Raw genomic sequence first — 16,360 nt, 5'->3', positions numbered from 1 at the left:
GTATTCCTGGCCAAATTGATACAAATGACAAAGCAGTACTAGCGCGGCCTCCATTTTGATAGTGCGGAGGCTAAGAAAATTGGATGCCTCCTCCAATCTGAAGTCCTCCTCTGTGCCTTCAGAGTTCCGAGCTTGTTGAGTGCTCCTTGAACGTGGTCATGGGCGCACATTTGCATTTCAAAGTTTCCCCAAGTCCACAAGGTGAACAGGCCGCACAATTTGAGTTTGTATGGAAGCGAGAGTTGGGGGGGATTCGGTGGAATAGCTTGATTTTGAGGTTGAAATTGCGCTGTAAAAACTGCTGCAGATGACTTAAGAACACCATATACTTGCTGTGTAGCATTTTACCATTGTGGCTTGTTCAATTGTTAGGGAGTATGTGCTGTTGCACTTTGTTGTCCACAAATTGAAGCCATGATGCTTGTTTAGGTACAGACTGCCACATTAGGTGCACCGGTACAATGAGAAACCTCAGAGATGTGTCCAAAATTCTGTTGTCGATAATAATGCTGTTTGCTTTATTGTGCATTGCATTTTGTAGTGGTGGAGCGCTGCAACTCAATTGTGTGATTTTTTTTTTTTTTTCACTTTTTGTATGAAATGGATGGTCTGTCTGTTAGTGCAAATCAAACTGAACATTGTTATTCATTTATCATTGTATAGACACTTGTATTTCTTTTTTTATGCAACAATGTTACATCTTACTATTGTATTACAAAAAATCTAAACACCTTAGTTCACAATAGCGAGCAATCAAGTGTTTTTGGTATTCAGATATCCTACAGAACATTCAATTGGAACAGTGAGTGTTCATGTGAGAAAAAAAAGGATGTTTTCCTTGTTGCAAAACATTTAGTAATAACACATTTCTACTTAACTATTTTAATGCAAGCCATGAAGTATTGACTGAACGTAATTGTCCCCCCACCCAAACCTTTTCTCCGACAGATTCCCATGAAAAGACAAACAAAAATAAAATAGGTGATAGGGTTTACAATGCCCTTTTATGTCAATGGTGTTTAAAGTGTCGATTTTGAAAGATCAACTTTGATATATTGATTATCAACATTTTTTTTTTTTTTACTTAAATGTAAACAGCTTATAAGTACACTAAGTTACTTTCTAAAAACATCAGATTTTAGACAAATTCCTCTCCATAAATGTTGGGCTAAGAGATGCTAGTAGAAAGGGAACATGTGAGTCAACACAGTTTTTTCCAAAGTGATCAGTAGGAAACAGCAATTGTGTAAGGCTGTCAGCATCAAAATTGGCGCAGTCATTTACAGCCATTACACCAGCCTATATGGAGCAATCTATCGTGGCTTGCTTGTGGCTAATTTTTGTTCGTGCACAGCTATAACGCAGCCCGAGCCCCCCGGTAAACACTGATAACAGGTGCAGTATGTCAATGTCAGAGTAATTAAGTCGTTTGGCAATTGAACGTGAATTTGGAACGATGTTGTGTTGCTCGTATAGTCGAACGCAACAGTTGAAGTCCAGAGCCTATGCAAAATTGTTATGGCGCGACACACTGCTGGGAACGTTTGGTAAACTGGTGTATTTTGAAATAGGCTCTCACTGTGTTTTTTTAGTGGCATTCAGTGCATTAATTGTTTGTGCCATTGGCTTGACATATTTTCTGACGTATACACAAACAAGTGGCTATTCGATGCAAGAAAAAGTGCAAAAAGCATTTTTTTTTTTTAACCAAGGTAGTCAAATTACCCGAGGACTTGTTTCAACCCTAGTTCAAATGTCAATTTTAATGTGAGACTAAAGTAAGTCATTTCAAAACTTTTTCCACCAATAATGTGCTCTATAACCTGTACGGTTCAACCCAACCCCTCCCAAAAAAATCGAAATGGGAAGTAAAAGTAAACAACTCCACCCACCTGCCATCATTTAAAGTACCTCTGATATCCTAGTAGACTTTTCTTGACATGTTTTGCTTCCTTGCAGAAGTCTTAAGATTTTGTGCCACCACTTGACAGCTCTTTCAAACGATTCATAAGTCCTTGTCTAAGACCCTAGTTTCACATGAAGGAAAAAAAAAACAACCCAAAAGCATGCATCACTTAAGGAATGGCATTCTTTCGGTGATTAGAAGTGCAGCGTCAGACACTGTCAGTGTGAGAACAAAACCTTCACACTTGTGCTATAAAGCAAAAAGATGCCAAGAAAAGCCTTCTCGAATAGATAGATATGATTTGGAATTAATCAGAGGCATTTTAATAGATAGCAGCCACATCGTAAGTTAGAAGACTTGCTTGTGCTGCCACATGTTTGCATTTGTTTATTTATACACAATGAAATCAAGTTACAATAGTTATAGATCACATTAATGGTGAAAAAAGGTAGCCTTACTTTATATCATGAAAGACTGCTGACATTTGCACAGCTACACGTGCAAGACTTTTTCTATCACTATGGAAATATAGTCCGTCTACCATGAATAAAGGCACGAATTGCAATCTCGAAAACAACAATAACATTTCAAATCTAACAACATAACTCCTTCAAAAAACTGCTAGTTACAACATGGGCTAAAATGAGCTCCTCCCAAACAAAGCTTGTTTGTCTGTCAAGATGCATCGCTTTTGCATACTTACTTGACCTGCTACAACAACAAAAAAATAACACACCAAAAAATCGAAATTATGAATTATCAACTATGAATGTGCAGGGGAGTCCTGTATGTCATTTAGAAGCTTAATCCTATTTAAACCTACTCTAACTTATCCATCCTGCTGGAAAATGTAAACCACACACATTGCGTGACTGCACTTTAATGGCATTACTTTTATTACTCGTTTTATTACTGATATAATTCAGATAGTCGCATAACATTTTTAAACCAACATTTGTTTCCAGCAGCCACTTCAAACATCCCTTTTTGTTTTTCGAACAAAACTGACAAGTCAGCTTTTATTCTTTGCGGTTTTCCATCTTAGACTGAGATCTTTGACACATGACTTTGAATCATGGTTTTTGTGGTGATGGCTTTTGCTGCAAAACACAGAGCAACAACAACAAAAAAGTTTAAATTAGACTTTTCCTCGCGCGTTTGTGACATTTGCTGACGTCAATGGAGTTTCGTAATGATGCAATTGAATTGCACCGCACCACCTGGTTCACCGCTAAAACTCTTCTTGTTTCCCCTTCCCAAACATCCCTATCAGCTCGTCCCAGCCATGAGCGCCGCTTGACCTCGCCGCTTACAGATGAGGACGCTTTCCCTCAGCCGCCATAAAGCCGCTTGCCTGCCTTCCCTACTTCCAGGATCACAGCCTCCCTCTGGGTGTGAGTTATTAGAACTCCTCTTTGCTCTCTCCAGTGAGTTTACTTTCCGTCTGCCTTGAAATATAAATGGCCTCCTCTCTCCCTCCGTTTGCTCCGGATACAGTGCTTAACATACACGAGCGTACGCCTAAGAATGTCTGTGAGCAAACCTTGGCTTCAGTTTCGGAATCCATATTTCATGTCAACATTATTTTGATTATTCAAACACAAGTGAGTTTAATAATCAAGGGAAATTCGCAGAGAAATGAATTTAAATCACACTTTTCACTGTCATCATTTATGTTGAACCTTGTATGTGACTAAATGAGTATGAATACGCATGCAGACTGGCACACGCACAGCGCAGTTAAGCAAAGGTTGATCCTAATCCGGCTTGACATTATGCTCCCTGTTGAGGATCACTCGCAGTAATAAAGTAATGACATAAGCGGTGTAGCCTTTGAAAATAACCAGTACAGTACACACCCTTTGACTCTGCCATAAGAGTACAGCGGCGCCTTGAAATTTACATTTAATTTGTTCCTTATCACAAATGGTCTGACCCCATTGAAATGAATGGGAATGCCATTAATTGGTTCCAACCTCCCCCCAAACTGAAAATATATTTTTCCAATGAGAAAAAAAAGCCGTTTAATTGCAGTTTATAAAATTACACAGTAATTACATAATTAAAAAGAATGACAATCAACTGGTTTTCTCACATTTTCTCATTTAATTTAGTGCACAATGTGATGATGATTGTGGTTTGTATTGTAGTATAAGGGCTGCATATCATTTCCCTGCCTGGATGCAGCAGCCATTCAAATGGAAGCCACATCCCGCCTAGAATTCAAGATGCATTCAAATGAATACTTCCTGTTGTATTTGTGTGGCTATCCATTGGTAGCGCCATTTTATGATACATATTTAAAGGAACTTAAAGCAAACCAGACAGCTAAAAATCTCTGACGTGAACAATCCCAAACATTACAAAACACAAAGGAGCTGCCCTGTGTTTGTTGTAATGTGTGTGGTAGTTCCAGCCAGGAGGTATGAGTCTACTTGGACTCTCGTATAGGGGTGTGGCGGACGATATTTACCTCTCCTGCGCATAGTGAGAAATCACACTATTAAAAGTAGAGGTCCAGCAAAATGTTTTTTTTCAGGGTACTAATACTATTTGTTCATAGCCAAGTAGACCAATAATCAATAGGTAGAGCTGATACTCATTTTCATCCATCCATTCATTACCTTGGGCATTGGAGCCTATCCCAGCTGCCTTTGGCGAGTAGACAGAGTATACCCTGAACTGATTGCCAATCACAGAGCACACAAAGGCGGACAATTTTGAGTGTCCAATATACCTACCATGCATGTGTTTGGAATGTGGGAGAAAGTATCTGGAGAAAACACATGCAGGCATGGGGAGAACATGAAAACCTCACACAGGAAGGCTGGACACTGAAGCGAGCCTGTGACCTCTGAACTCTGAAAAGGATTTAATAGTCTGCTGTTTTACTAAAAGGTAAAAATGTATTATCAGAATTTTTTTCAAATTCAAACTTCAACTTGTTTAAGCATATGTATATAGAAAAACCTTTCTGATTTGCTTAGATTTTTTATTGAAGATGATCTATATTTTTGTTTTGCTTTATTATTATACAAAACTTGTCATCGATAGGTCTTAACAAGTAAAATGAAAACAAACAAGTATGTGGCTAAAATAATAAACATTTAGTCAACATTTCAGAATAACAGAAAGGTTGAAATTTCACCAATTTTGTTTTAATTTGGACCATAGACAAAAGATCCACTGTGTGCCCGGTGTCTTTGCTATAAACTAACAAATTGAAATAAATAGTCCCCTGAAGATAACAGTTTTAAAGTAGCCATCCGATATTTAACAAAGGCAGATGTGATATATCGTCCTAACACAGAATAGTGGATGTCAATTGTTTGTGTGTCCTTGTTTTACACACGACACACTGCTTCTTTTGCATTGTCTTGCTTTTCCACTTGATTTGATTTATCCGTTTGGTCTGTGCCCCTCACCGACTTTCCAACCATCTCGTGCGTCATTATTGTCACAGCTGCCACATCCAAGCCCTTCCTAGCTGCCAAAACCTAGAGAAAATAGAGAGTGACTGTCAACAAGCGAATCCCCATTGGTCCACCGCATGGGTGGCAGAGCCGGGCATCCAGCCTGGTCTGCTCTGGTTTTCCACCGCCGGGCCAGTCGGGAGCTGCCAGACCCGAGGCGCGATTCGCATAGTTCACTTCATTCGCGTTCTTGACATCTTCTCCGCGCGTCATCTTTTCATCTCTCTGCCAACCATCTTGCCCAGCCAATTTGGCTGATTGTGGGATAAACAAGTAGCACCGTGGTTTTGATCTCGCGTCACAATGGAGGCGACCTTGGTTCAGCTCAAGCTTGAAGTGCCCTATTAAAATTGATTGGATTTTTTTTTTTTTGTTCGTGCAAGTCACTGGTAGTGTAGTGGGTTACGTGGCTGACTTTCATGCATGCAGTATAGGTTCACTTGTCAGTGATGCCGCGAATGATATTGCATATCAGTCCTCATTTGGTTATAAATAGTAACGTACTGCTACTACTCATTATCTGGAAATCTTTTAGAGACGGGTGGCACGGTGGCGGACTGGTTAACAGGTCAGGTTTGCATGTTGTTCCTGTGCCTGCGTGGGCCGTCGCTATAGTTTCCTTCTACACTGCAAAAACATACAGGTACGTGGTAGGTGTTTTGGACACTCTAAATTATCCTTAGATGTTTTTGTAAGTGTGACTGTTTGTTTGACTTTGTGTACCCCGCTATTGGCTGCTATCCAGTTCAGGGTGTATCTTGCCCAAAGCCCGAAGAGAGCTTGGATAGGCGTCAGCAGGCTTGCGGCCATTGCGAGGATAAGCGGTTAAGATGACGGATGGATTTTTTAGACCTTAAGACGGTAGATGAACATGAGTCCTTTCCGCAAGTAATAACCTGCCACCTGTTGTCATATATGACCGAGGCCTTCATCCATGTTTCCTTTCTTTTTTTTTTTCTTCACTGGGAAAGTTGAGCGGGTCCCAGAGGAACATGCGGCAGGTGTCGGCTGAGAGTGACTCATTTCGGGCTAATTAAGGAAACAGACGGGCTCTTTAGAAGCGCCAGCCCCTCTTGCGCTGATATAGACACATCGTACGTGTGTCAGTAGCCCCTCGTTACATTTCTGATTTAGCTTGTCTCTCCTTATTTCACCATCCTGCCGCTACGCTGCAGAGGGATTGCTCTCAAGCTTGTTAAGGTTATTGCCATTCAATGTCGTACATAGCTCTCATAAGAGAAACACTCCAGTCTTCTAAGCACACCGAAAGTAGCGTCCTGTTGTTTGTTATAGGCACAGTGCAAGAAGAAAATGTTACTCCTGTGTGCTATACACAAAATGTGTTTTGAGCTACCTTTTTTGCAAACACAAAAACTGCCAGCCAGCCTAGATGTTTATGTGAAGTGCTAGCAAAAAGTGGCGGAAAGGAGCCATCGAATGATCACCACTTTTATAGTTTTTAGGCCAAACGTTCGCTGACTTTATTGATTTTCGGGGTATTTGTTGATCGCAATAACATGGAGGAGGAAAATTAAAAAAAAAAAAATCTTTATGGTTTTTTTTTCTTTCCACTTGGGCATTGCAGTAAATACACTGTTAAATTGAGTACCAAATATTATCAAATCCCCCACCTACTGCCCAAAGTTAGCTGGGATAGGCACCAGCAAGCCTGCGAGCCTTGTGAGGAGAGGCGGTTATAGAAAATGGATGGCTCTATATTGCTCTAAACGTCGAATGTCCAAATAAGGGGAAAATAAGCAGGCATTAGAACAAAAGTAAATAAGAAATATAAGTAAATAAGAAAATAAGCAGGCATTAGAACAAAAGTAACAAGTTGAATAAAATGAAAAAGATTTGTATTCATTCACACAACAGTTTTTTAAAAGGCGTACAACAGTAACTACTCAAACTAATGTGGTAGCTCGAGTTTGTGCTTTATTTATCCAATTTCAAACTTTGGAAAAGAATTGTCTGACATAGCCTCTTCTACAAATTGCCTATTCGGAGTTTTAGTGTTCTCATTTTATCCATGTGATGGACTCTCAGCTTGTGGAAAATTGAAACAACCATGAGCTCAAATTGGTGCTCATCAATGCTATAGGGAGTGTTCTTGATGTGCCACCCAGGAAAAAAAAGAAAAAAAAAAACATGCTCTGTGATCCAAGGTATGTAGGAACATAGCAGTTGGGAAAAGCAATGCTCATGTGTGTTTTTTTTTTTTTCATCCCCAATGAAAGTACTGTTTGAACTTGGAAAGTCCAGGTTTTCATTGAGAATCAGCAGCAGAGCAAAACATGAGCGTCTCTGATGTTCCTTAAACGCAAAGAACATTTCTCATCCTTGTGAAGATCAATTTTACGCAATCTATTATCCATCGTTAAATGTTTTTTCAGGGCGGTGATGCAGCATCATTGCCAATGTATTGACTGATGTCTGCCATAAGATGGAACATATAATCCATTCGTAAAGTGGTGCTTCATCTATGTCTATAGAGTTAACGATATCTATGATCAATATTGGCTTGTAAATAATGAACAGTTTTAACATTTGCGACTGACCGATTTCCGAGTATATCGGTTGAGAGGAAAAATATCACTAACACAGCCCACAACGCTGGAGACATCTTAGCTCAGATCATATTTTATAGACATCTGATTGTCAGACATCTGCTGATTATGGCCACAAAAGAGGGAAAAATGCTCAAATCATGCCCAGGTACTGTTATGGGTGTACCCCACTTCATAGAGAAACTCTCCTCCACAAGTTAAAAAGATTTCAGCAAGGGAATTACATTTATTTGTCGTTAGGACTAAAACAATACATCCTGCGCCTTAATCATTTATTTGAACACCAAAGGCTATTCCCATATGAGAAGAATGTGTACTGAATTGGCTGATGGAAAGACAGCGAATACATTATTCTCCCAGTTTTCAATGGTTTTCTGCAAAAAAAAAACAACTCCATTCACACAACACAGTTGTGAATGTATCATTAATAAAAGGAAGTGCTTATTCATTGAATTGAAATTCAAAGTGTCCGGTGTTCTTTGAGTATCCCTGCTGTAAAAGGGCTTCTGATTAGCAAAGAACACAATCTTCCCTAATGTCTGTAATTGGCTTTAAGTGCACTTACTCTCAAAGAAGAACGTTTGGTTTCCCTGATAATTATGCATGTTTTTTTTAAACATTCATTTCTAGTACATGGCAAATGACTGCTGGCTTTTTATGGCCGGCAGCCTTGAAAATGGATTTTTTGTTCCTTTTGAAACTGACTTTTGATCACACAAGCTACAGCTTTTCGTAACACTGGCAAAAGTTAGAGGAGAAAAAAAAAATGATACCTCACTTTTTAATGAGGCAAGAGAGGCAAATGTATTTCTTGATGCTTTTTGGAAGCACACTGGCTATCCTTAGAAGTTGCTATTAAATTGTAGACAGTTTTTTTTTTTAAAGCTTTCTTTCATTGATTATCAGGTGGCCATACTTTGCTGAGGAATTATGCATTTGTTGTTATTATGAAAAATAAACTATGAAAAAAAAACTGAAAAAGCAATGCCTAGTTGGAAAGAACAATATATCACTTTGGCACTGCATATTTATTTGTGTTCTTAAAAGGAATACCAAAAGCAAATTAGTGGCCACGCATTTTTAAACTACATAACACAAACCTTATTAGAAAAACAGCTTTATTTTGTTTAAACCAAGTGTGACTTTTTGACTTGAGCCAGTGCATAAAAATACCGTTTTTCTTTCATCTATTCCAGCTACCAGATGGATGGAGCTTGGATGAATGGAAGAACAGGGAGTCAAAGAAGCCAAAAGGCAGTAAAAACAAAAGCTTCCTAAAAAAGGTTACTCATTAAAGTTGCATTCATGTCCTCATTCCTAAAATAAAAACATTTGTCTTAGATGAGCCATTTCTTCTTTGGACCACCTTAATCTCCTTCCCTGCTCTCTTTAACCCCCCACAACACATACACACACGTGGGCGCAGATCACGCATAACGCACAGCCATCACACGTTTGTCATTATACTGCAGCTAATCCTTTGCCTTCAAATCCAAATTCCTTCAGCAAAATCCTATTTGTGCTGCACATTTGTCAAACGAAGTTGTGTCTAGCATTCATCCATTTGTCTATTGGAAATTTCTGGCTACCCGCCTACCCGCTCCTACCGATATGTCTGTAATCCATTCTGAGTCAACCGTTTGTGGTGGCGTGCGTTACCGTGCGAGGTAAAAAGCACTGCAGAGGGGTCGGCCACGCGGTCTCATCTGCTCTGGTGGTTTATTTAGCACTCTTTGTTTATTGATGGGCTTTTAGTTAAGGATTCATGAGGATGACGTTTTTGCTGCTATGCTTGAGCCTTCATTATGACACGGTCAACTCAAATTGTACGCTCGCCTCGGCATTACCTGTCTGGACGTATGAACGGACATATACGGATTTGGTGTTGCTGCCGTTGAGCAGATTTTGAAGCCAGAGGCTTTATTTTCACTGCAAGTCTGAATTTCGAGTTTTGCTCCAGTTGTAGCTCACTGTGTCACAGCATGCCAGGCAGTGCTGATCTCCACTAGATGTACTTAAGGTCCGCTTTGGGTAATAACTGTTTTCTCACAGAGCAGAAAGTACATCTGCCTATTAGCATTTACTACCCCAACGCCAATGCAAATTTTTGTTCCCGTGTTTATGGCGCTCTGTATTGTGTTAGCATTACCTTAGTGGACTTCCCTTAGATGACATGCTTTAGTTTGTATTATGTGTCATTATCATAGTCGAAAAATAGGAGTGAAAATTAGGAACTAGGAGTGAAAAATAACAGCTTGAAGCCTCTTATTTGAAGCTCTGAGAGTGAGAATGTGAGATCAAGCTCTATGGAATACTTTAAAATGTGCATACTGATAAGTTGAAATGTGTTAAGTAATTAAAAGAGCTGAAATTATAAGGTCTCTGATTTAAATATAATAGTATGATGTCTGTCAATCATATAGATGTACCGCTAATGTAAAGTATTGCCGACTATAAAAGGTTTATCTGTTTTCCTTTAATGTCGTTTCTATTTATGGTAGTACAGGCTTACCGCTTAGAATATCAGCAGTATCTGGAGTAGATATGCAGGATTTTACGTGCAGTACGTCAAAATTCCGTTGCCTTGTAATGCGTCGTAGTGATAATACATGTTTTTTTTTAATCTTATCTTAAAGCAGAGTTCCTATTTGGAATGGATCAGTTCATCATTCCATTGACTATAATTGTTCCAATGATTAATTACGTTGTTGAAAAAAATATTTACCACTGAATCACCATGTTAAATCTATTTCCAGATCTGCGAGAAAGAAAGAGAAAATACCTTTTTCTTTATCTTGTACAGCTTTGTATGAAATGTCTTGTGGTGTGGGACCGGCTTGTGGCCTAGTGATTGGAAACAATCGGATGTCAACTAGTTGAGCTGGCTTAGATGCTCCAAATATAGAGTTTCGCAAAAAAAAAAAAAAAAAAAAGCATACCAAAGCCTTATGAGGAAAACTAAAGCTGCCCAGGAGATATTGCGGGGCCTTCCAGCGCTTCAATCCAAATGAATGTGTGGCATCACACAGTCATGCATATAGCAAAGAGTTTTTCATCTGGGCATATCACTTGCACGCCACGCATCTGCTCACCCCGAGGGAACAAAGAAGTTCTCGACCGCATCATTAGATGTGACACACAGCACTCGCAGATGTGTAATCTTCACAGAGACTCTCACTTGTGTTTGCTAACCGGTGACAAGCTCATTTACAACACATGCACAGCAGCTCTCGCCTCACTCATGATTTTTGAACGTCCAAATGTTGTGACAAGTGTGTGTGTGTCTGTGTACGGCAGCAGTGATGAAGTACACGTCCGAGAATCCATTTTTTATGTTTGATTAAGAAAAACAGAGCTTTTACCAAGTGGCGGGCGGGGCCAAGCAACACGTAAGTGTGCATTTGATAGAAGTGGTCGCTTTGAGCTAATCAAAGACTTAAGCTGGATGTGACATACTTCAAAGAGCCATTCATCTTCCTCAATTTAGGAGCGTTCATCACTGAGCAGTTTAGCACCTCATACCCCATCTGGCCAGCAGTCAATTAATGAACCAATTAATTGAGCATGCAGAGGACAGTGATGTGGGGCTGCTTTGCTAAAGTCACATGCAAAACTTATATATAGTACATACTTGCACAAGTCATGTCTACAGATTGAGCTTCTTTTACGAATATATATATTTAAAAAAAAAAAAAAAAAAATATATATATATATATATATATATATATATATATATATATATATATATATATATATATATATATATAGTCTCCAATTGGACTGTGCTGTGTTCACCCATAAAGAGCAACAATATTGTGTCACACCAACTTGGGTGGGAAGTGTACTTATAGTGGTAGTTCTAGCAATGCGAAAAAAAAAAAAACATTAAAATAATGCCCATACATTGTGTCCGAAGTCCACCTTCTCCCACCCAGTGTTGACACTTTCTCGCTCTGCTCATCATACAGCCTGGTGACACAAGTTAGCTGAATTCTTATTGGATAAAAACCTAAAACGACAAGACTGGAAGGAGAGTAACCAAATGGATATTATATGACACGAAGAGAACATAATATTGACAATAAATAAATACCGTATACATATTTAGGAAAAATGAATAAAAAATGAAATTGACCTTTATTATAATCATGATAATGATGTCAGGTTATGTTAAGCCAGCAGAGAAGGCCTTGCTGGTTCCTTACGGCTCTGAATTGCTGTCATGTCGGTGCTTGTACTCATCTGCTATCATATATGTGCAGGCCTTAAACACCAACATTACGCAGCCCTTAACATGAAGCAAGTGACTTTTTCAGTTTCTAATTTTTAACTTTTGTTGCTAACTTGTAATTGCAAGACACTGTGTTTCTTCCCAAAAGCCACTTTTAGATATGACTAAATGCCTTGGTCATGCCTTTTATCTCTTCAGTCTCTGACTGGCTAATTTTTGTCACGCCGTGTCAAGTAACAAAGACCAGAGATTATTTCCCCCCAAAAAACATTTTCATAATATTCTGTTGTCTTGTTCTGAATGATTTTATAATCACGGCATATTCTAGCTTCAATAACACATTTTGTTTTACTCTGGCATTTTATGGCCAAAACAAGAACACAGTTACAATCTCCTGATACCCTCTCCTAAAAAATGTCTGGTTCCCCGTTGTCTTCTAAATAAGCGGTCCTCAAAATGTTGCACCCCCATTTTTTTTCTCAGTGCCACAAATTAAAGACCAACACAGAATAATCAGATATCACTCCCCCTCCTCTGTTGCTCTTAATTACTCAGCTAATTGGTGGTCATCCACAGTTGTGGAGCTGGAGACCCCGCCCACCCAGGTAAAGAACAGGAAACTCCATAGCATGACCACCAGAGGGAAACAAAGAGGCAGACACGTAACAAAATTCAAACATGCAGTTAATATAAACAACTGGCAGTTGTCAGAGGGTATTAGTACAACGTGCATGGAAAAAATGGCAGAAAAATTGCATCAAAAATGAATGCTTGAAGTCAGAGCCAGAGCGCAATTAGCTTCTTCGACTGATATCAATACAGTATATCGCTACAACCTGGCATTTAAACGGGATAGTCTAGATGGTTTTTTCTCCACTGTATTCATGGAAATTGACTTTATAATGTTGAGGAACTATTATTAGAATAGAATGTCATCCTGTCGTTCTCCTGCTACAACATCAACATCTCCCTTGCGCGACTGCAGGGCAGGTTTCCTGGTGTAAAAGCAGTCGCCTCAAAATAGACTTCTTGTTGTCTTGCCACATAAGATCAGAGCGACGCATCCACTCAACGTAAACCTGTTAGTGTGTCGGCTCTGATTCTTTCGTCAACAACATTGTTGCTTTCTTTCATAGATAGAAAAGAAAAACAGCAAGGCCATCATGGAGGAGTCAACTCGGAGTCACAGCCCCATGTTTTATTCATGGCTGCACCGCTTCGCTGCTATGTTTTTACTTTGAGCACGCTTGTTTTCACAGAGACGCCCATGACAATCAGTCCAGAGTCTTTCACCATCTGCTGGCTAGGATCACGACATCCCCAAGGACCAAGGGAACCACCCCTCACAAAACTCCTCCCACCCAGGCCTGTTGCAAGGTACCCCTCAGCAGACACTCTTAACACCTCCAATTGAAGCATAAATCTGTGCAAATTCATAGGTAGACATTTTTACCGCGCAGGCAATGTAGAATGTATTTTTATCACCGCAAAATGAAGTCATTATGGAACAATTTGAGCGCGCCTCATTTCCTCCAAACTGTTCAGTTGTTGATTGGCAATGACCCGCACCCATGGCAACATACACATTATTGTTTTTACAAAAGGAAGTGAAGAAACGACACATTAATAAGAATGGCGCTGGGAGATAAAATAAAGCTGCGTTTGGGTTTGTGATTTTTTTTTTTCAATTTTTACAGTGGGGCCTTGAGATTCAAGTTGAATTTTAGCGCCTTAGTGTTTCAAATCATCTTTTTGCATTAAACTGAATGGAAATGTAATTAATCTGTTACATTTTTCCCCAAAATAGCACTCTATAATATTGTTTTGTGACCTGTGACCCTTGGGAAGATACGCGGCGACAGAAATGGACTGATGGATGCAGTTGTTTATCACTTAGTTATTAATGATATCAAGCCCGAATCCTACTGAGTGGCAAATGCTGGCAAATGTTGGCAAAGGTAGCTGCTCTTTTCTCAGGTTTGGTCCAAGGTTGCCATCGTTCTTTAGACGTTCTTAATACATTCTGAAACGTTTTTAAATTCATCTGAAAGAATGTTAACCATTTTCGTGTTTTAATTTTATGTTTAATATTCCAATCATATTCAAATTTCCTTTTGACACATAAAAATGTCTGAAGAACTTCTGAAAAACAACTGCAAGCGGGAAAGAACCCTGACGAGTCTCTGGCCTGAATGCACATTTACCGTCTTCATCAAAAGCATCAAAACATCTCAGTGGGATAGGGGCATAAGGAAACAATGGTGTGATTTCACAGCCTCGCTGAAAATACTGTATGACCTGGAAATATAGCAAACTGTGGCCAATTCTGTAACAAACAGACTTTGACAGCCACAGTGCAAAGTGGGCGTTTTGAGTGGACTGGATTCTATTTTCTGTCCGTAAAATCCGGGGTCCGCTGCTTTTGGGTCTGACAAAAGCAAGGTTCTTCTGTAAATAGTTAAAGGAGTGGTGAAGCCTCAAAGTAACACACCTAGATTTTCAAGCTCGAACGTGCTCTCCATGGCAAGCTTCATTAATTATGAACGAATAATGAATAGTAAAGCCCATAAAATATGTGTATTAGGAATATTTCCGAAAGAGGGTTGGTGTGATGAATGGAGTTGCGCTGGTAAGTAAGTGCCTTATGTCAACTGAAACGCACTACCTGCACTCTTTGGTGCAATGTAATAATAAAAGCACAAGGTGAGCACCAAGGTCCGATGTGAATATTAGAGTGTGCTCTCAGTCTGCTGGCTTTTCTTTGAAATTGAGAATGTGAGTGTGCGCCCGGCTTTCTCCTCCAGGCAAAAAGACACATCACATCTGGAGAGGGATGCTGCAAGTGCATTGTGCTAAAATGCTTCTCGCCACTGCTTGATCCTGTCCACAAGCTGTGTATATGCCTCAACGTGGGCATGGAGGAACTCATTCTCATATAATACAAATAAAGGCAGCCAAAGGTCATAGTGTCCGCGGTTTGCATTGCTGGAATTAAACCTTTGACCTCTATCCAGAACCGAGCAGGGACCTTGAAATGCAGCGGCGCCACTGGGCATGTAAATGAGGGGTTGAGATGAAAGGCCAGCCGGAGGAGAGGGAAAGAAAGAAGGTGAGTATGGGATATCCGTGAACAGCTGGGGAAAATAGGAGGGTCCCCCTGGGAGTCTTATCTACTGCATCATTTATGGAGGAGGGGCTTTCATATGTGTGAGTGTGTCTGTGTTTGTGAGAGAGGTACAGGAAGAGATAATGTGCGAGAAACAAGAGGGTCCATACTGTTGCTAAGCACCGCAACACCCCCAGTGTCACAAACATCGCATTCAACCTCCTTTAAGTGAAACTACAATACTGGAGGTGCAGTCTCCAGATGTTTACAATAATCAAGTCTACTGAAGATTTAGTTGCGAAAAAAAATTGAAAAAATACAGTTCTTTAACCTGTTGTTGGGTTAATTATTTTGACTGGGGAGATTAGGTAGAAGATTGAATTTAGAAAGGTTAAAGAGCTGAAGCTGGTTGCTTTTTTTTAGACATTTTTATTATGTTTTGATGTTGAGCTCAACGTATGTAACAGCTTATATATAACATCCCGTCAATTTCACCAAAAGCACTTTTGTTATTATCAGTGGTAAGAAAAAAGTCAGTTCCAGTTGTTGGGTTGTGCTGTGTTGAGTCGGCTATCGTAAAGATATTTTGCATGTTTTGTGGCTCGTTAGGTGACGTTTTTGAGCCACTGTTGGTCAAACGTCTAAGCTAATATTGCTAACACAGATCCCCGTGCATTTTACTTACTCGAGGGGCCTCAGCAGCTCTTAATTTGAGCTCAACGGCAGCGCGCTTCACTCCCAACCGGATGACATGTTGGCAAGCGTTCATATAGTGTCTGGTTGGTGACCCAAGCACATTTGATGCCTGCCGCCTCATCTCGATACGTTTTCCGACTCCTCGCGCCTCGCTGACAGCGTCATCGTCTCCTTGGCTCTGCCCCGCTTTCACAAAGCACACGCGAGGTCAGAGTTCGCCACTCCGCGTCAAGTGTGACGGATGCTACCCTATCACAAGACGTGCGACCCCGTGCCCCCTCTGGCCCGGCATAACGAGGCCGGGTCAAGCACAGAGGACCAAATAGCATTCAAAGTCATTTCTGAGTGGGTGTAAACGCTTGCCATTGTGGAACAATCGGC

General features: G+C 40.0%; 1 long non-coding RNA gene across 1 annotated transcript in view; it reads left to right on the top strand.

Moving 5' to 3' along the window:
- The window catches only part of LOC148429593 (uncharacterized), a 16,207-nt gene extending 927 nt beyond the window's left edge, over positions 1 to 15,280 (top strand). The window contains exons 2-4 of the long non-coding RNA XR_015865108.1: positions 3,180 to 3,300; positions 13,437 to 13,554; positions 14,982 to 15,280. This is a non-coding gene — a long non-coding RNA (uncharacterized LOC148429593). The remainder of the gene's footprint in view (positions 1 to 3,179; positions 3,301 to 13,436; positions 13,555 to 14,981) is intronic.
- The last annotated feature ends 1,080 nt before the right edge of the window (positions 15,281 to 16,360 follow it).

Source organism: Hippichthys cyanospilos, chromosome 1 (assembly GCF_059441005.1).
Source record: "Hippichthys cyanospilos isolate Australia breed blue-spotted pipefish chromosome 1, RoL_Hcya_1.0, whole genome shotgun sequence".
In the NCBI taxonomy this organism is placed as follows: domain Eukaryota; kingdom Metazoa; phylum Chordata; class Actinopteri; order Syngnathiformes; family Syngnathidae; genus Hippichthys; species Hippichthys cyanospilos.
The sequence above is the reverse complement of the archived record's forward strand: the minus strand, read 5'-3'. Positions and strand labels throughout refer to the sequence as shown.